We start from the raw sequence: 21,043 nt of genomic DNA, 5'->3' as shown, positions 1-21,043 counted from the left end.
CCCAAGTGCTTAGGTCACTGTTCTACAAAGTCGTCAGGAACATACAGGAGCCGTCATCTCTAACTCACAAGACACCACATCTCCCTCTTTGTTAAATAAAAAGTACAAATAATACATATAGGGCCATATAAACACATTTTCCCAAAGACACAGAATGAGCAAAACCCTTTGATGCATCTGGCCCACATACATCAAAACTCTTCAATAAGTAGTTTTGGTGAGCAAATCAATCGCACAAATCTTGTCATGTAAGTCTGCGGAGATATTGGAGAAGTGTCCATGACTGTCATTGAGAACAGGGACACTGGTACAGTGAGTGGGTTCTCCGGATTATCAAGTCGATAAGTCTCACCTTTGACATCTAGAGTTGGCGATGTCGAGGTAGGTGCTTGAAATGCAAAGAACCTCGCACAATGGACTTTTCAAGGACAGTGAGCAGTCACTGTCCTTTACTAATCACAACCCTCTGAGGGTCAACATTAAAAGGAGCATCACTTTTGTTTCTGTTTCTGCCTGACAATGACTTGATCTCTTCTGAACACAGTACTCCAAACACAGTGGTGTCCATCCGCATAGGTCTTCATTTTCCCTTTGTGAGAAGAATCTGTAGTTCACAGTTTATCACTGTCAATAGATCTTTCAGTGGTCCATTGTGGCAATTTGGTTGCTATGGCTCTCCCAAACAATAAGGTGGCATTGCATTCACCAATGGTAGATATTAGGAGTTGACCTGTATGCGTGAAATGCTTGACTGAAGAACTGATTTGAGTTCACCTCTTCCAGCGCAGCACGCTGAACGCTCTTTTTGAGGTTGCTCATAAATCTCTCAACAAAACCATTTGCCTGTGACCAGATACTTGTGATTTTTCTGATGCTTGACATTTAGATTAGCGAGAAAATCTGTAAATTCTCAACTATTGAAAGGCGTGCCATTGTCAGATTTCAAAATCAAAGGAACACGCTGTATTGTATAAATACTTTCTAATCTCTAAATGACTGTCATAAGTAGTTGATTGTAGATTTTCCATGAGGATAACACTAGAGTATTCATCAACAATAACTAGTAGATTATGTCCATTGTGAAAAGGTAAAAAAAAACAATTGCAATCTTTTCCCGTGCATGCTTTAGAGGATCATACATTTATGATGGATGTAGGGTTGTTTTGGGTGAAGAGCAGTTGCGCAAATGACAGGCCCTTAATTCTTTTTCAACTCTCATCAAGAAGAGGGAACCACACCAGGTCCTGTAGAGCTCGTTAGTAGCATCAATTTAACAATGTCCCTCATGCCAGTTCAATGACTTGTTGTCTCAGACTTTCAGGTATGACAGTTCTCGAGCCTCGTAATATAATGCCTTCCGTAGTAACTGAAAGTTCTTCCTGCACATTTTTGAATTTCTGGTATTCCTTGCCATCATGAAGAAGTCGAGCATGCTTTCTCCAAGATTAATGGGCAATAATATCTTTGAGGATTTGCAAATCTCTGTCAGTGGCCATTGTAGCAATGATTTGTTCCTCTGATATGGCAGCAGGTGTACTGGATTTCACAATGAAGTTAACATAAGCATCAGCGCTTTATAAATGATGCCAAGACACGTTATTGGTACACGTGTTAAGTAGTCAGCAGGATTTTGATCCTTTTCCTGGATGATGCACAATCGTACAATCATACTCCTGCAGTCACACCCCCACCTCTCAATGCGTGGGGGCATCTTGGCTTTAGAATTTTCCCGGAAATGGTGAGCAATGCTTGGTGGCCGGTGACAACCAGGAAATGCTTCCCATACAGGAACACATGAAAATGTTCACAAGCCGACACCACAGCGGGATTTTATTTTTCTAGTTGTGTCATGTCATGTTCGGTGGATGACAACCTCCTGCTAGCATAAGCCATGATGTGATGCAATTGTGATCTCCAGTGTGCTGGGCAAGGATGGGCTTGGATCAACAACAACCTCCTTCTGCAATTTCAGATCAAAGTGTGCCATTTCAGTGGCGTTCTCAATTGCATGTTTGATTTTCTTGAAGTTTTTGTTCACATGCACGTGACCATAGAAATGGAACATTTTGTTTTGTTAAGCCTTTCAATTGGGTACGTGCAGTGGCAAAGTCATGTATATAACTTAAACAGTAACTGGCCACACCAAGGAAGGAACACAGCATTGTGGGAGAAAAGTGGATGACAATGCTTGTACTTTATTAAGTCATACCCCCATCAGAACAAATATGTCTGAAGAACTTGTGTTTTGTTTTATGAAACTCACACTTTTCAGCATTTAAAGTGAGACCTGCATCAGCAAGTATATGACACACTTGTGTAGGAGCTTTATCATGTTCCTTTCATGTGGCCCTAAAAACTTGTGTGTCATCATTGTAATTGAAAGCATTTGTGAGTGATTATATGATGCTGCGAATGACATTCTGTAAGAGTTCTGCAGCTGATGACACTCCGAAACATAGCCTTTTAAATCTAAATAAACCAACATGAGTCAAAAAGTTAGCAATGTACCTGCAATTTTCTTCCAATTCGAGTTGGTGATACCCTTAGTTCAAATCAAGACGGGAAAATACTTTGGCTCCATTCAGTTGCGTAATCATGTCAGCAGTGTGTGCACCTGGATGTCATTCTCGAAAATCGCCTTTGCTTGAAGCATATCAATGCAGATGCGCACAGCTCCTCCACTATCCTTCTTTGGAACTACCAATGTGGGTGATACCCATGACGTCGGACCAGTGGATCACTCAATGATGTCATGTTTAATAATGTCTCAATTTCCTTCTCAACACCGTCGTGTAAGTGAAATGTAATTCGACAATGTCGTTGAGCAACAGGACAGGTGCCCTCATTTATGTGAAGTACACCTTCATGGTCATAAGTCCTCCCAGTCCCTGAAATAAGGATAGAAATTGATTCACTATCTCATGATAGGCATAGACGTTGTAGTTTACGTAAATCATCCTCATTTCAGAAGCCGTGCTTAAACATGAACTTGGGAATCCCCTTGCAGGGCATAAATTGGTGCTTGTACTTTTGTCATTTTATGCTTCACAGTTGCTATGAATAAACATTAACTTTGCATTTGTGTCGAAGCAGCCCACGTATACACTTTGGTTTTCGATGTGGTTAAACGGGGCACTGGAAACAGTACATTCTACTTTTCTGCTGGCATTATGTTTATCAACGCACCACTGTCTATGATAAAAGGTACGGAGCACCCATTAACTTTCAGTGTGATTTCGCGACAGTGTCCAAATGAAGTTCACAATTTCACTTGTCGATCTAGCTTCGACCAGCATTTGCCCGTGCAGGAAGTTAATCCTACATGCGCTTGTCGTCAAGCAGTCAACATTGACATTGCACACCTGTCTTCCTCACTGCTGCTTGATAATGACGATGACAAACCTTTAGACGAAGAATTTGACAACAATCAACGTTTTTCAGTTTCTACTTACCTCAACTGATGTTACTGCTTGGCCTTGTGGGTGTGATTGGAATGTCTCTGGAACTTCATGACATTCATTTTGTATTCTCGACGTGATGCATTTGATCTTTCCATCACTTTGTAAACCATTACAAAATGGTTCTTTTTCCTGCAGCTTTCGCATATCTGTACAATGGTGGGGCACTTACCTTCATGTGGAAAGGAAAATCCACATCGTAAACACAACTTCTTTTTCTTTGGAGATATTACTTTATGGCCTTCTACCTTGTGTTTAGACTTACGTTTCACACTTAGCACTGATTCATTTTGGGTTGTTTGGCCTCCATGTTACCTGCTTGTCTGTCAGCTCTTTCTTAAGTTCTAGGAGCCATGAGTTCTCGCTCCAAGCTGAGTGTCTCTTTAAGCATTCGTTGTCTGAAGGAATTGTAGGGACAACCATTTATTACTCTGAGACGCATGGCCTCGTCATCATTAAACTCATTGAATTTGCAATGCTTGATGAGCGAATCAAGATTTTTATACAAACTCATCCATTGTTTCTCCAGCTTTATGCCTTTCTTGGTTGAAAATGTACCTTTCATAGTGGACCTTTGGCATTGGATTGAACTTGGTGTTTAGCACCTCTTTGATTTGACAGTACGTTACTGCACCACTGTATGGTATTTTCTTTATCACTTCTTTTACTCCTTCTCCTGCTAAAATCTTTAGAAATGTAATGATCATTTGTCATTTACTTCTTCCAGCACATCAATGAAATCATCGAAAGCTTCAATCCAGGCAGTTCATCAGTCGCCAATATTCTGCTTTTTGGTGGTGTTGAAGGAAGGCGGTGGTTTTAAGAGTGCAACAGCATCATGATCTGTGGAACTTTCTGTTGTCGAAAGCATAGCCTGCTTTGGCAGCATTGGCTGCCCACTTGGACCGGCACCTTCGTGAAGCACTAGCCATGTGCTAACATTTAGATCGTCGTGCCCGCTCTCTGGTTGGGAGGTGCTGTCCTTTTCTTTGGCAGTGTGTAGCTGCTTTGTGTCTGGCACAGGTCCTCCCCTCTCTCACTTCTTTGCATTGGACCTGGTTTCTACTGCCTTTAGCGTTTCTTTGTGTTAGAAATGTTTTCCACCTTAAGCACTTTACGTACACTCGACTATCACTGTCTTTAACGCGTCTCTGTGTCTTGTGGTTGCTGCATTTAGCATTGTTGTTCTGTATGAACAACAGCTCTGTGTTATGCTGTGGCACATTATCTTTTGTCTCAACTTTACCAACAAATTTCTAGCTGACATCAAACAAACAGTTTCTACACAGGCCTTGCTCTGGCTGGTGTGGCACTTTGATTTCACATACGCCCACCATTGATTTTTCACGTCGATTGAGGTGCACATATTACGTACAAGTAGTTTTCTGGAGTAGGGTAAGCTCTCTGGGAGAGCACTCTCGGTTGTTCAGGTCGCTGGGTTTACGTAATCCCCTATCTCATCGCTAGTTGTAGTGTCCTCCCCAGCCCGGGTATGTGTAAATGATCACGCCACACACGGAGCTTGATATTACACGTCTTTATTCCTCAGCATGTAACTGTTAACGGAACAGTCTGCATTATGAATTCTATCACCCTCGGCCAAGCACTTGCGTGACTGTTCTATAGAGTCCGTCAAGAACTAAAAGGGTCCCGTCATCTCTAGCTCACAAGACGCCATAGGTGTATATAAGACTGTTTCTATGCATCATTACATTTGATAATACTGATCGCTTGTTAAGAGAAGACAAGTAAAATACAAAGCTGCAGTGCTGCTCCTAATGCAGAAAAGCACATAGACAGGTAAGCAGTCTTCTAACCCGTGCTTAATTTCAGCCGGTAGCACTGGTACTTATTTTCCTCATCAGGTACTTACTGAGCGCAAGAGAGGGGGAAAAAACAAACCGATCTGAAAGATGGGGGAAGGCAAACATGGACAAACCGCTACAAAGTGAGAATACTGGAACCTGCAAAAGTTAGATAAAGGGTAAGTGAGTGTAGGGTAATGGATCAAAGAGACATTAAGTGGCTTAAGACTATCGTCGGATAATGGTTTAGAGACATTAAGTAGGTTTGTGACTATCAGCGTTGGCATTCGGTGTACCAATGTTTAATTGAATTTGCTGCGGGCATCTGAGCAGAAATTTGGGCACCTCACAAATTAAGCACTACTTCTAACAATTATCTATATCTCTGCACGCAATAAAGATGGCGTCAAGGGTTTTTTGAAACTTCTTATTTGTCCATGCAAATGATATAGCACACCTACACCACAGCCTCACCCTGCAGTGTACAAGCCACAGTGCAATACCTAGCTCTTGTATGTGCCTTGATTCCAGGGTGAACACGCAGCTGCCAACGACTTTCATAATAAGTGTGACACCTTCAATCAGTGCTGGAGTTTTAGCCAACTGCAGCTTGCATTCTTGGACTTGGAGTTTATATTTTAATATTGTAAGTAGAGGCCCAAAAATGTCAGCATGCAAAGTGCTGTTGAGTGAAAGACCAGAACTACCTGAAGGTAAAAGCACGAGTCGAGGTAGAGAGAAGCTCTCAGAGGTCAGTGATGGATCATAGGATCTGGATTCACAAATGTTTTGGTGGGGTCTGGATCACATAACTCAAATCTGAATATAAATTGGGGTGAACTGCCTGTACGGCATAAGTGTGGCAGGCTTATCCACTTGTGAATTGTAAGGAATTGGCAATGCTGTTCATTTTAGTTTGTAATATCTGCTTCTACCTCACTCTGGATGCACAGTGCCATCAGACACTGCACTCTTTGCTACTTCCTTTAATCAGCAGTCGGTTAGCCACCCTCCAGCTGTGGTACCAGGTCAGGCTAACCTGCTGGAGAGCGGTGCTATAGTATCTAAACACTCCACAGTGGGCAAATCCCTCCTGCCTTTAATATTGTTTTCCTGCAAAGCTAGTCTTTAAAGCAGCTGTTTTGTCTGCTCCATGATACCATGAGAGAGACTGGTAGAAATGTGTGCATGCTCGGAATTTTAATTGCAATTTTTAAAAACCTCTGACTTCTTTCATTCCACTTCAAGACCTGTGTGAAACTGATTAGGACGTGTTTGTCACTGTTTTTACTTATGCATTGCTGTCATCTGCTCTGTGCATTAAGGCTGTGATTTGGCTGCACCTCATAGTATATCCCTATGTCACAGGAAGTGTGATTTTAAACAGTAAATGTTGCTGTACCCACAATAATGTGCTTCATAGGTAAATTCATATATGGTCCCAAAGGCGAGACCGATTGCATTGCAAATGCTTGTTTGCTATATGGTCAGTCACCAACATATTCTAACACATAGTCAGTTTAGAGAGAACCAGCTGCTGTTTTCTAGCATGGCATTTCTTATATAAGCCAAGGCTTGCTGTTTAGAAAATAGAGAGGAGAATTTCTAGCAGAGGAATGGTCCCAGGACGAGTGCACCAGCTCTGTGCAAATCTGAGATGCAGACCAGCTAACGGCATATGCCAGGTATGGGGCCCAGTTCTAATCCCAGTGATCTCTGATATATCACTGTGCTCACGTAGTGAGGTTAGGTTTTCTAATTGCAGCACAGTAGCTATGTGATAGAGCCAGTAGACACAAATGGTTGTCATGCTAATTTCTTGAAATTCCACACCTGGGTTTGAGGCAAGTAGACCGAATCCCCGTTATTCCCGCTTATTAACGTATTATTACTACCTATTCGATGGGGAAATTGTGCTAACAATGGTTGGAGCATTCCACAGTGTCTGCAGTAAAACAATATCTTTCTTTCCTTTCCGAAGACATGGACTTATCAGACTTCCGATTAGGTCGTAAGTCTCCACTGTTTTATTTATGCCACATATAATAAAATTTGGAAATTGTCACAAATAAAAGCTGCCGCATGTTAAGATAATTTGTATAAAGTGCTTGTTGTTGATAATAGTATTAATACGTTGCCTTCTCGTATTTAATGGTGAGTGACTATGTGTGTAACACTCATCTGTGCATACTTTTTTAGCCATATTACTTGAGAGAGTATTAATCTTACCCTAGAACATAAACCTAAATTCCCCATGGTAGAAGGACAAAAAATGATGACCCCTGTAGTCAAACACTAAATGCGGAAAGGAATAAAGAACAGACAATTGAAAAAGTTTAAAACTTCAATTCCAGAATGTGCACAAAATGTTCTTATTTCAAACAATCATGTCAGTCATCCACTTACTGCATCAAGGTGTGTCTCCTGTAGGTGCACCTATATGTGTGCTTCTCTCCTCCCTGGCGACAAATGAAATGTGAGGAAAGCGTGGTTTTAAAGTGCTCAAAATTGGGCTGTTCTGAATAATTACCTGTGTGATTGAATAAGTGTCTACCAGGTAATGGGATCCGGTGTCCCAAAATGCATCAGTACAAATATGCAGAGAAATCCCTGACCTGCTCTCAGCGAGATCGTAAAGCTGTCGCACACCCGGATTGCAAGTATCCAGTGTCCGTGCGAAAATAGTGTTAATTGAGGCAGATGGGGGCCTGATCGTGGGTGTGTCTCCTCATTGCAAATGAGAGCGTTATCTGTGGCGGGGGCGGGGGCGGGGGCGGGGTCGGCCCCACGTGGGTTGCATATAGCTAAGAAAGCGTCCTTCTTGAGAAAGCATCCTTCCTGGGTTTAAGACTTGGCCGTCCGAAATGTGGGGTCAAGGCGTGGTTAAGATCACATGTGTTTGCCCTGAAAGGTCTGCATTGTTAACGATGCGGGCGGTTGATCACATGAGCGCAACTCGCTCCGTGATTCCAAGGTTTTGTTAATAATGAGGAAAGCCCAAGAGCACAACTCGCTCCCTATAGTCTAGGGTTTTTTAATACCGGAGACAGCCCAAGGTGGCTACAATTTCTATTGAGTAGGCGATTGTGTTTGTCAGAAAAAACAAAGTAATTTTAGCGGGGTCTTGAGATAACAGAGAGGCTGGAATGAAATGCAAATAGCACTCTGATATTCTGATATTTCGGAAAAGGTTCTTGTGACTCTATATAACAAAACATGGCGAGGGGATACATCTTTCTTTGGACATTTAATTTAAGATTGAGATGGCAGATGGTCCTGTCTGTAAATAGTTCTCAGTTTTCTTCGTCTCGCGAGGTGTTGCAATATACGTGCTGGAGAGATTTTTTAATCCGGGGCACTTGAACATTGCTGATTGATAAACAGTCATAATGAAAGGAAATAAGAAGACTGCGAGTTTAGTGCACATTATTGAAGGCAAGATAACCCTACTGCATTGAGTGCAAATCGAAGAAAACTGAGAACTATTTACGGACAGGACCGTCTGCCATCTCAATCTTGAATATCCAAAGAGTGGAGACGTATCCCCACGCCATTTCCTAGCTTCGGCCGGAGATTCATTAAGATTACTTGGCGCATCAGAAGACAAGACCTCTCATATTTATATCTTGATAAGTGTCGGAACAGATTAGTAGGAAGCCTGAAGAAGGAGGTTGGACCTGTGTATTCCTCCAAAACGCGTCGCTTTTTGGCCTACTTTTTGATATACGTTTTTTTCATACCTTTAGCTTGATGTGTAATACATGTATAGAATCATGAGATGTAATAGTATTTGTTTATAACTTGATTGCTATGTATTGATCATTGTTTTATTGACATTGTGTATATGTTTTTTAACCTGTTGCATTGTTTAGTGCATAATTTGTTTTATGTATTTTAATGACTATTGAAACATATGTACCTATAAAAATATTTTCTAACCAACTTAATAAATGTATTTTTAATATTTGACTTTCTGGCACTTGTAGTATTGATCCGGTGACATGAGAGTGGCTCCTATAGTTTGAGTGTCTGATTGGAATGCTGAAAGAATACCCCAAAGGGAGTTTATTCTAGACTTAGTGTATCCAAAGAGTCACATAACTGAATCCTGGTTGGCACAGTGGGAGATAGTCAATTATGTAGGTATGGTGCTTCAAGGTTCTTTTCTGTGATAGAAAGCAGTGGGAATATGTAAGTCATTTTTCTACAGTTGTATTATCCACAGCATAAGATAAACTGTTGCAAAATGTTAAAAAATATTTAAGGCAAAAAGAGTACTTGCAAAATTTATATTTTGGGGATGCACACTTAGACTGCACCTGGTACAAATATTGTTTTATGTGTCCATTAAAAGGACACAGTCCAGACCTCAGCTGGAAGCACCCTCATATTACCTCTAAAAAAATAACTTTGTCAGAATAAATTTCAAGTGACTCCATAAATAAAGCCTTTACAGGCGCCCAAGCATCCTTTAGATTTGCTGATTAAGCTATTGCACATATTTACATTTCATCAGGTAGCAGGAACCTTGGCAAGCAGGCTTGTTTTTTTTCTCAAGCTTTCTGGTCCTGTTTTGGCCTCAAAAGAGACCCTCCACCCTGCCCTTTCAGTTGGAGGCATTTTAAGGTCGGCATCAACTGTCCTGGAAGGGAAATTCTTTAACATATAATACAGGGACTGTCTTTTTTTTTTTTAAATTATAAAAAATAAATGTCTTTCACAAAATGAGCACAGTTAGTACTTGTTAACACTTGCATTTCCCATATATATTCCTTATTGCGTCTATATGGTATTTGAGTATACCATTTATATACTCTTAATTTATACTGTATATCTTTAAATATGGCTGAGAAACCATACAACTAAGACTAAAAGAAATGTTTGTGAGGAGCCTCCAACAAAGATTGTTGCATGGGGCGCTACCAATGCTAAAGCTGGCCCTGCCTATCCCTATTGTCACAGTGTAGATGAGACAAGCTGGCACCTACTCCTTCTCAAGCTCAATTTGATTGGAATCTGGGTCGCATGGTGACACAGTACATCCTTTTAGCAATGCTTCATTCTTTTTTTACCAGCTTTATATTGCACAAACTCGACCCGAAGGTATTTGAGTGCTTTACATGAGCACCAGTTACATTACACAAGGACACATTCATTTTCTTTAAAACACAGGGAGAGTAAGTGATTTTCCCAGAATCACAAGCTGGTAAGCCAACACCAAGACAGGAACATAGTTTCCCTGTTCCAAAGTCGGTGGCTCCGGCCGAGGTGCCACATTCTCTTCTCCCATTGTTGTGCTATAAGATGTTTGTTTTGTGCCTTTTGAAAATTGGTTGTATTTTTATGCACATTTGTGTGAAAGTTTTGCTGAAAATTCAGTATTTGGCTAAACGATCACCAGCCTCTGATAGAGACCAAGAAAATATTGATATTGTTAAATGGCTGCCTCACAGCTGTAGCGCGGCAGGGCCTACGTATAATGGCCGCAGTGGCGCTATGAAATAAAGGGCTACACACACAACAAGTGATAGTCTGGTGGGAAGACCCCAAGCGGTCTCTCACCGTTTATTTATCCCCTCGGGTCGAGCCCGCCCCGAGGGGTGTATGCAAGTGTGCAAGTGGCAACAAAGTAGTGGAGAGCCCGGCTGGCTCTCTCTACATCCCTCCTTTCTTTTAGTAACAGGCCACCAGGTTCACGGGGATGTGCACACTAAGGGGCCTATTAGGATGGCGGTCGGAGAATCTCCCCGACCGCCATGGTAGCGGGACAAGACCGCCCGCAAGGACCGCAGCATAAGCACCGGTCCAATTAGGATGCTCCACAGTCGAAATCCGACCGCGGCGGTTGGATTCTGGCGATTACCATTGCGGCGGTTGCTGCTGCCAGCAGCACCGCCGCGGGGTGAAAAGGAGCATGTCATGCATGTCACTGCACTGCGTGGCAGGCACTGTACAGTGCCTGCCACCTGGTACAGGGACATGTACCCCCAAGTGCACCCACACCTCCCAACACATTGGGGGCCCGCAACGGGCCCCCAGAGATATTTGCGGCATGCCTTTCCATGGCGGTTCCTCCGCCGCGGAAAGGCTGGCTACCGCCAGCATCATAATCGTGCCGGCAGAGCCTGGCCCTGCACCGGCATAATTGTAGCGGTCCAGTTCCGCCCGCTAGGCATGCGTGCGGCCTGGATACCGGCGGGAAAGTGGCAGGCAGAGATTCTCTCCGCCGTGGTCGTCACTGCCAAACTAATGGGACCGGCGGTTTTCAGGGTTGCGACCGGCGCAGGCTAAATCCACCCGCCATCCTAATAGACCCCAAAATCTTTCAGTTTCTGGCTGGGGGCAGGGTTGGGCCGGAGACCATACCTCTGGGTCCGGGAGCTGGAACTAACCACTGCCTCTGTCTGTGCATCCGGTGATGAAACAGTCTCTGCCTTTTGGCGGGCCCTTCCTGCATCTGGGACAGTCGCCGGCCTCTCAGTTGGCATTCTTCTCGGTGGGGAAGTCAGCAACCCTGGCGAGCCAGGTGGAGTATCTTCCAGTCCCTCCGAATCTTCGTGGCCAGCGTCTGACTCTTGAGCCTTTCTGAAACTGGACACATTTCTTGTGACAAATTGTGATCCTCGGTGGGCAGTGACCATAGTCCCTTGTACTTTTACAACAGTCCACCTTTCTGGCTCGTAGGGGGTCCTGAATTTCTAGCCAGGGTACCTGTCCTTGACCACAACATGGTCCCCCACCAACAGCTGCGGTTCTTTTGCCCTGCGGGCTGCGCTCACCTTTTGATTTCTTGCAGTTTTTCTCACTTGGACTGCTTCGTTGTCAAGTTCTGGGGGTTTCCTTGTTGGGTCAGTCGGGATGCTGTCCCTCGGAGGCCTTTTGAAGAGCAGATGAGCGGGAGCACACTTGGTCATGCTGTGTGGCATCTGCCTGTAGGCTTCGAGGAACTGGTCGAGCGCAGATTCCACATCTTCCCCTTGATCTACACTAGAGTTGAATTTTGAAGGCTGTTTGTTCCTTTAGAACTGTGTGTTCTGCGTTTAGGGCTGCTTGACGGGTTCACTTATATTTCATACGCGTCCTATTGTGAAATGTCAACAGTAAATCAAAGCAGATGACCCACGTTACCTACAAATGCACCGAGTCCATCTCCATAAAGACAGGAGTGCTCAAAGAGCTCCAAACAAACAGACTTGGAGCAGGCGCTGACCGGCCAGCCACTGCTTGGCTTCAAGGACTCTTCTCATGAATTGAAAAGCGATGCTTCTAAGTAATATATGACTTTACATCACAAGCGACATTATCAACATTAAGCTGCAGATTTCACATCAACTTTTACATCTGCAACCTTTTTTCAGGTTTATATGGAGCGAACTCGATCCAAAGGTATTGGATTGCTTTTCTTAAGTGCACCAGTTACATTACACAAAGACACATTTATTTTCGTAGGTAGGGGGGGGGGGGGGTAAGTGATTTGACCAGGATCAGCAGGACGTTGAGTTGATGCCGAGACTAGATCTTGGTTACTCAGTTCCAAAGTCGGCAGCTCTTGCCATAATGCCACAGGATGGCATCATTTTGGAAGAGGAAAGTGGGTGATTAAAAAAAAGTTGAGAGAATGTATTTCCCCAGATGATATCTACTAAAGCAGAGGCGATTACAGGCGGGAGACAGCCCAAATAAAGCCATTTTTGGCGTAAAAATAGGGAGCCTCTCGCCGAAATCGGGTCTGTTTGCAGTTATGATGCTACATTTGCTCACCTTTTTAACATCTACAAAACTTACATAGAGACGTGATGAAGGAGTGTTAACCAGGAAAGTCGCCTTTTGTACTCTATAGCCACACATAATTAAAACACCAATCCGTTACCTCGTGTAGGAATTCCACTTCTTGAGATGTTTATCACTTTGTCCTCCAATGAAGTCTTGAGTAATGTGTTGTCGGATAAAATCTGAAGCCATGTCACGTCCATGACTTTCTGAAAGTCTGATAGACGGCACTATGGTCTGAACTGTAATTTTGGACATGGAGTTAGTGGATGCTGGTTTGCAAGACCCTTGAGGCACTGAGAAATATGTCCTTCTGCTTCCTTCTTGTGCATTCTGTTTGACATCATGCTTTCTTTCCCATCCACAGAACTCGAATCCTGAGCCTGCTCGGAGATACAACACCTGCTTTCGAGAAGCTTTGTGTTTGAGTGTCAGATGCCTGTGTACATAAAGGTGATTTCCCTCAAAAGACTCGGTCTCAAAAGGCTGTGCCCCTCTTTAGGAAGTAGACCTTGAACCCCTAGGAAATTCCCTTGTTGCTTAGTGGATGTTTGGAACTCACATCACACTCAGTCAGATCTGGCCAGTTCCACACTGCCTGGCCTTCATAACGGAGTACAAAGCCCCAGAACAGCACTGCATATCTGACCATTTACTGTAGCTGGCGGACTGCTTTTAATTCAGAGGTGGCTTCTTACATGATCAAGGGCTGGCTTTTCATCAGCCCCCCCTCCCAAAACTGGAGCTTTAGAATTTGTACTATCACTGTTGAGTCTGATAAATGTACAGGCCAGCTGAGAAACCATGCATGTCAGGGACAGAACTACTGCCAAGCACTCGCTCATCCATGAACCCCGAAACTTGCAACATTATGGAACAGCTGTGCTGTTTCTGTATTTTTGCTGTTGTGTGGTGGCAGAAAATGATAATGGAGGCGAATGAAGGCCATTCCTGCTTTATTCAGACAAAATGTGTCCTTGCCATGGAGCTGACTCTGTTTGAACTTACGAGGATCGCATTTACCTTCCATGGCTTATTTTTGTGAATGTTACATGTGTATTTTATATATCTTCAAAGAGGGTTTTGTTCATCTTCCTCCAGCAATTGGCTTCTTTGACTCATGAACATTCAGTCATTGGTCTGAAACATTGACAATCACATCTTGGATTATTCCACAGCAGTAATAGAGCTGAAAGCTGCCTGTAAATGGGCAAAACTTCACATTAAATGCTATAATGGCAATCATTAGAGTCCCAGGTCGCACTGAAAGAAAGGTAGAGGGCAACGGTTACCGGACGCGCCAGCCTAGCTGCTGGTGCAGTTTGCACATCGTATCGTCTTTCCCCACAACTTTCCTTTCCTATCATCTTTTACCTACGATGGTCCAAAGAAAATCCAGAAGATGTCATAGCCCACTGATTTCAGATTTCATTGTCGTAAGACAGGTTTTTAGGCCCGCTGCCTCCTACCTATCTGCTCTCTGTGCTATCTCAGGGGTCAACAGTAGACACTGCCAACACTCTGAGAGCTGCACTGGGACCGGTCCTGATGTCAGTGACATCAAAGTGAGAATTGCCCTAGCTGCACTGTACTCGCACTGAGTTCCTTGCACTAAACGATCTCGCAGTCTGCGCTGCCCTTGCAACAATAAGAACCATCACTTCTCCCCAATCATATGCTGTCTTTTCTCTCATTTTAATTGCCCCACTCTCTCTTGTATTTCTCCTCCTGTCTTTAACCCCCTCCCCTCTCCTATTACACACCTGTCCCCCAGACAACGCCCACTGCTCTAACAATGTCTGCCCTTTCTCTTCATCTGTGCACCTCAAACACTGCAGGGCATGCTTGTTCATTTACACAAACGTATATAAACCTCTTTGTAGGCTCCACATTTTATAAATGTAATTGATGTTTATCAATAATTTAATGTAATTATCTTCAGACCACTTCTGAGAGCTCAAATACCACGTTCAATGCCAAATCTACACTTATAATCACTGCCACACAGTCCATTGCAGTAATGCGGGATAATATAATGCATGGCTAAACACGTATAAGGTCCCAAAGGCGAGACCGATTGCATTGCAAATGCTTGTTTTTCTTAACGCTCGATTTCCGGTTAGGAATCTGCGCTGCAAAACAAGCGGCCGATGAAAGCAGTGAGGATAAAGCTTAAAGTATGGCCCACAGGAGATGCTGTGTGTGGCCAAAAGTAACTCACCCACCAAATCTAAGGTAGCCACAACCCACGCACCACTTCAAAATTAAGGGGCAGCACACACATGGGCTAACAAAGCACTTGATAAAACGAATTTCGTTTGTACCAGCAACTATTGCCACAAGCCGTTAAGTGTGTTCAGTGTCCAGGAGAAAAAGTGACCTTGTATGCCTCTCTTAGGCAGGGCCTACAAACATGTGCATGCAGGTTGGAAATAAACAAGGAAAAGTAACTTCTCTCTTCCCAAACCCCTTCTGCGCAGTGCGGTCACTTGTACTGTGCCCTAGGGGAAGACCATTTCATCAAACGCAGGGAACAGAAACATGGCCAATCACTTTGTGGCTTCGAAATAAGGCCACACAATTGTTGTCCACCTTCTGTAGTTCTCCCAACTCTATGCTGCCTTGTAAGCAGAGGCCAAACACCAGTACCCAAACCAATCCATTTGTTGCTACTATGCTGTTTAGCAGTAAACAGCATGAGAGAAACATAAGGATTGGTTCGAGCAGAGCAACCTGGAACTTAATAGGAGACAGTGTGGCTGTGCTTCCTCCGGCTCCCCAAATGATTGCAGGTTATAAGGGACTGAAGCGTGCATGTCGGACTGGGCACAGCAAAATACCTGTCCAACCCGACATGCACACTTGATTTAAAATCATAAAAGTCATCCCTGAGGCCTGCGGCTGCCACTCAATCAAATTTGTCCCACCTGCCCTAGTCGAACTCAAGCCTCGCAGCGCTGTGGTGGGGACGCAGATTTTCAAATGGAATGATAATTTTCAAATTGTGTATGTGCTGCTCGTGGTGGTTTCCTACAGGAGACCAACACTCTACTGCCCTAATGGGCGAACCTCCCCTGTTTTAAATAATTTTTGTTTATAATTAATTTTATGTGCTACAATCGTTTATAGCAAATAAATAATAACCCTCTAGACCTCTATTTCTTTATCATATGGCTTGTGAAAACCTCAAACATGGGGCGCAGGAAAAAACTCAACTGCAAACAAAACCATTTCTTTCTTTTTTTCACATTTTTATTTTATTTGTATCATTTTCGTGACATTCATCTGATATTTCTTTTTTTGCAATTTATATCATTTAAAACATTTATCAATCATTACATATAACATCATAACCAATACATACAGTTTTTTTTGTAGATACAAATATTTTTCCTAAAAGGACAGAATATATACAACAGTATTACTCAAAAGGAAAATTTCCTTTCCTTGTCAATAAAATACAACAAAGAAATAGTCACAATCGATGGAAAAACAGAAATAAACAAACTCACCATCCCCCAAATTCATACACACCTCTTCTCATACCTCATGCACATCTCTTGCACTCAATACAAACATAGAAATGTTATTACTTTTTTAAAATATAGCTTGTAATTTTAAGTGTTTTAGAATTTTTTATATAATTATTAGGGTCCGATTCCAATTTCGGTCAGAAGGGCTCCGACCGATTCGGATCATGTCAGCCGGATTCCTTTCCGACCGAGCCCAGTGGAAGGCACCTTGGGGTGCCGCCCACAGGGTGCAGGGATGAACTGCACCCCTGTTTGCCACGATGCAGGCATGCATTCTGCTGAGAATGCATGCTTGCATTGTGTTGTATACGAGTGCGACCGAACCCTGTTTGGTCGCATCGTACTAGCAGGGCCGTATCCGACGACAGCAGGTCGGTCAGTTACGGCTGCTGCCGTTGTCAGACGTACCTGAGTCCGCCCGACATCGGAATCGGCCCCTAAGTAGCAATTTATGGTGTTGTAGTGGGTTGTTGGGTTTTTAGTGGGATAGGGTGGGAAGTAAAATAGGTAATAATTATGAATTATTTATTCAATTTTATATAACTAGATGATTGATATTTATTATGAAAATGATGTAATAATGATTTATTTTCATTATATGTTGTTTGCAGACTATTGAGTTTGTAGGGGTATAGGGTGGAAAGTTAATTAAGTATTAATTAACAATTATTTATTAATTGTTTATTAAATATTGAATTTATTTTTAATGATGTAATATATAGAATACTCATTTATTTTACTTATATTTTGGTTGCAGAATGCAAGGTTTGTAGGGGTCTTGGGTGGGAAGGTAACAAAGCAACAATTAATTAACAAATAATTGAAAATCAAACATTTTTTTAAAATTAATTATATAAATTATGGAATACTGCTTTATTTCACTTATATTTTAGTTGCGGGTTGCTAGCTTTGTAGGGGTATAGGGTGGGAAGCTAATTAAGTAATAATTAACTAAATTAATATTTTTAAATTAATTATTTACTTGAATTATAACTATTTAAGCTATGGAATACTTATTCATTTCACTCATATTTTAGTTGTGGGCTACTACGTTTGTAGGGGTCTAGGGTGGGAAGTTAATAAAGTACTAATTGATTGGCAATTAATTATTAATTGTAAATTAATTATCTAATTGATTTCAAATATATAAATTATGGGATACTTCATTTTAGTTATATTTTAGGTGTGGGCTGCTAGGTTTGTAGGGTTACAGGGTGGGAAGTTAATTAATCAAATAACAATCATTTATTAACTGATAATTATTTTACTGAATAGTAAACTTGCAAATTGATGAACTGGTTTTAGATTTTTAATATATATGCATACATATATATATATTTCAAAACAACAGTCCCTGTTCTGGAGCCCAAGACCCTTCAAGGCGGCCTCACACACTGGGCACGGAGCAGCCCAGCAAAACAACCCCTGTAGACGCAAAGAAGTGAGGCCCAATACTGCAACAGAGGTTTAATTTCAAAGTTTAGCAGCGCCTGCTTCCATGTTCCGACGTTTCGGCATACTAGCCTTGTTCACAGATGGAAGTAACAAACACTCAGGTGCGCTCGGGCGTGCTCTTAAAAAGATTAGATCACGTGACTGTATTTGCTTTACTACAGATCCCACAGTGCAGTGTGCCAGTTCGTAAATAGCTGGAAGTCCTCAGATGTTGATAGCCTTGTAGGTAATTTCCATTAAGCACACGCACTGATATTAGTGTGGAATATTATTTTCAAGGCAGACAAATGAGTTGGAGCCCCTCCGACCGATTCGGATCATGTCAGCCGGATTCCTTTCCGACCGAGCCCAGTGGAAGGCACCTTGGGGTGCCGCCCACAGGGTGCAGGGATGAGCTGCACCCCTGTTTGCCACGATGCAGGCATGCATTCTGCTGAGAATGCATGCTTGCATTGTGTTGTATACGAGTGCGACCGAACCCTGTTCGGTCGCATCGTACTAGCAGGGCCGTATCCGACGACAGCAGGTCGGTCAGTTACGGCTGCTGCCGTTGTCAGACGTACCTGAGTCCGCCCGACATCGGAATCGGACCCTAAGTAGCAATTTATGGTGTTGTAGTGGGTTGTTGGGTTTTTAGTGGGATAGGGTGGGAAGTAAAATAGGTAATAATTATGAATTATTTATTCAATTTTATATAACTAGATGATTGATATTTATTATGAAAATGATGTAATAATGATTTATTTTCATTATATGTTGTTTGCAGACTATTGAGTTTGTAGGGGTATAGGGTGGAAAGTTAATTAAGTATTAATTCACAATTATTTATTAATTGTTTATTAAATATTGAATTTATTTTTAATGATGTAATATATAGAATACTCATTTATTTTACTTATATTTTGGTTGCAGAATGCAAGGTTTGTAGGGGTCTTGGGTGGGAAGGTAACAAAGCAACAATTAATTAACAAATAATTGAAAATCAAACATTTTTTTAAAATTAATTATATAAATTATGGAATACTGCTTTATTTCACTTATATTTTAGTTGCGGGTTGCTAGCTTTGTAGGGGTATAGGGTGGGAAGCTAATTAAGTAATAATTAACTAAATTAATATTTTTAAATTAATTATTTACTTGAATTATAACTATTTAAGCTATGGAATACTTATTCATTTCACTCATATTTTAGTTGTGGGCTGCTACGTTTGTAGGGGTCTAGGGTGGGAAGTCAATAAAGTACTAATTAATTGGCAATTAATTATTAATTGTAAATTAATTATTTAATTGATTTCAAATATATAAATTATGGGATACTTCATTTTAGTTATATTTTAGGTGTGGGCTGCTAGGTTTGTAGGGTTACAGGGTGGGAAGTTAATTAATCAAATAACAATCATTTATTAACTGATTATTTATTTTACTGAATAGTAAACTTGCAAATTGATGAACTGGTTTTAGATTTTTAATATATATGCATACATCTATATATATATATATATATATTATATACTGTATGTATATATAATATATATGCATGTATACAGCCATGATATTGGACATGACACAATGGTGTTTGAATAATAATTTCTTTTTGTTTGATAGGTTGTATTATAAACAAATTCAAGGTACAGCCATGGGTACCTGCTTCGCCCCCAGTTATGCTAATTTGCATATGGGCTGGTGGGAGGAGCAGGTACTCAGGCATCAATACTCACAAGAAATGTCAAATAATATCAAATTATACACCAGATACATTGATGATATTTTTATTTTGTGGGAAGGCACAGAAGAATCTGCTATGAAATTTGCTATGGATCTCAATAATAATGATCTAAATTTAAAATTCACATGCACTACCAGCAAAGAGGTGATTCACTTTTTGGACTTAGAAGTATACACTGAGAATGAAAGGATAGAGACAAAAACTTTTAGAAAACTAACATCAGGGAATTCTATACTACACGCAAGTAGTTTTCATCCAAACAAACTTATTGACAACATTCCGTATGGGGAATGCTTGAGGATGAAAAGAAATTGCAGCTCTGTCACTAGTTTTAATCAAGCCAAGAAAGAACTCTTTACAAGACTCAGTCATAGAGGGTATAACGAACAAACATTGACTAAAGCAGAGAACAAAAGTGTCAAAATCCAAAGAATAGAGCTACTGAAACCAGACAACAAGAAAACGTTAGAAGAGACAGGAGATTATCACAAAAAGACACCTCCTAGACTCATCACTGGCTACAATCTCTACCACAATAATTTAAGAAAAATACTGCTTAGACATTGGCCATCAGTACGCAATGATCCAGTAATAGGCGAGTTATGTAAGAAACCCCCGCAAATTACATTTAGACGGGCAAAATCTATGCGCCAAGAACTTGTTTGTAACTCCCCTAGACCGAGTGCCAAAACTGAATGGCTCAAACCGCAAAACGGATTTTTCAAGTGCGCTAAATGTAAGGCATGCAAGTACGGCATCAACACCCGCAGCCTTACACTACCGTTCAAGAACACTCCGTTTGAAATCCGCAGTAACTACACTTGTAAAACCGATTTTGCGGTTTATGTCTTACGGTGTACCTGCAACAAATTCTACATAGGTAGTACCATTCACCAAGTTCACGTAAGAATACTGCAGCACCTTCGTGCCATTAACAAGGATGATCCAACATACCCTGTGGCTCGACACATAAACACCACACATAATGGCAGAAGTGAAGACCTTACATTTTTTGTAATAGACAACATCCCAAAGAACAACAGGGGAGGAAATAGATTATTGTCTTTACGAAAATTGGAATCCAGATACATAATGTTATTAGACAGTAAAATCCCTAGAGGATTGAACGCTGATGAAGCTTTAAGTGTGCATCTGCAATAAGTATTGTACTTCAACTCAAGATATTTTAGGAAATAATGGGTTCTATTTCTTTTTTGTTAGTCCTAACCCACTCCACCTACACAGGTAGCACCTCAGGCATGTAGATATTTGTTTTATTTTAAGTTGTCTCCCAAC

The 21,043-nt window shown here is 41.6% G+C and overlaps 1 protein-coding gene across 1 annotated transcript in view; it reads right to left on the bottom strand.

Annotated features, from left to right (window-relative positions):
* Positions 1 to 7,725, bottom strand: part of TMEM147 (transmembrane protein 147) — a 69,752-nt gene extending 62,027 nt beyond the window's left edge. Inside the window, exon 1 of the mRNA XM_085615884.1 lies at positions 7,670 to 7,725. The gene's annotated coding sequence lies outside the window, so the exon portion shown is untranslated. The remainder of the gene's footprint in view (positions 1 to 7,669) is intronic.
* Positions 7,726 to 21,043: the final 13,318 nt, after the last annotated feature.

The sequence above is a fragment of the Triturus cristatus genome, chromosome 7, assembly GCF_964204655.1.
Source record: "Triturus cristatus chromosome 7, aTriCri1.1, whole genome shotgun sequence".
Lineage (NCBI taxonomy): Eukaryota > Metazoa > Chordata > Amphibia > Caudata > Salamandridae > Triturus > Triturus cristatus.
This window is presented reverse-complemented; position numbering and strand designations above follow the sequence as displayed.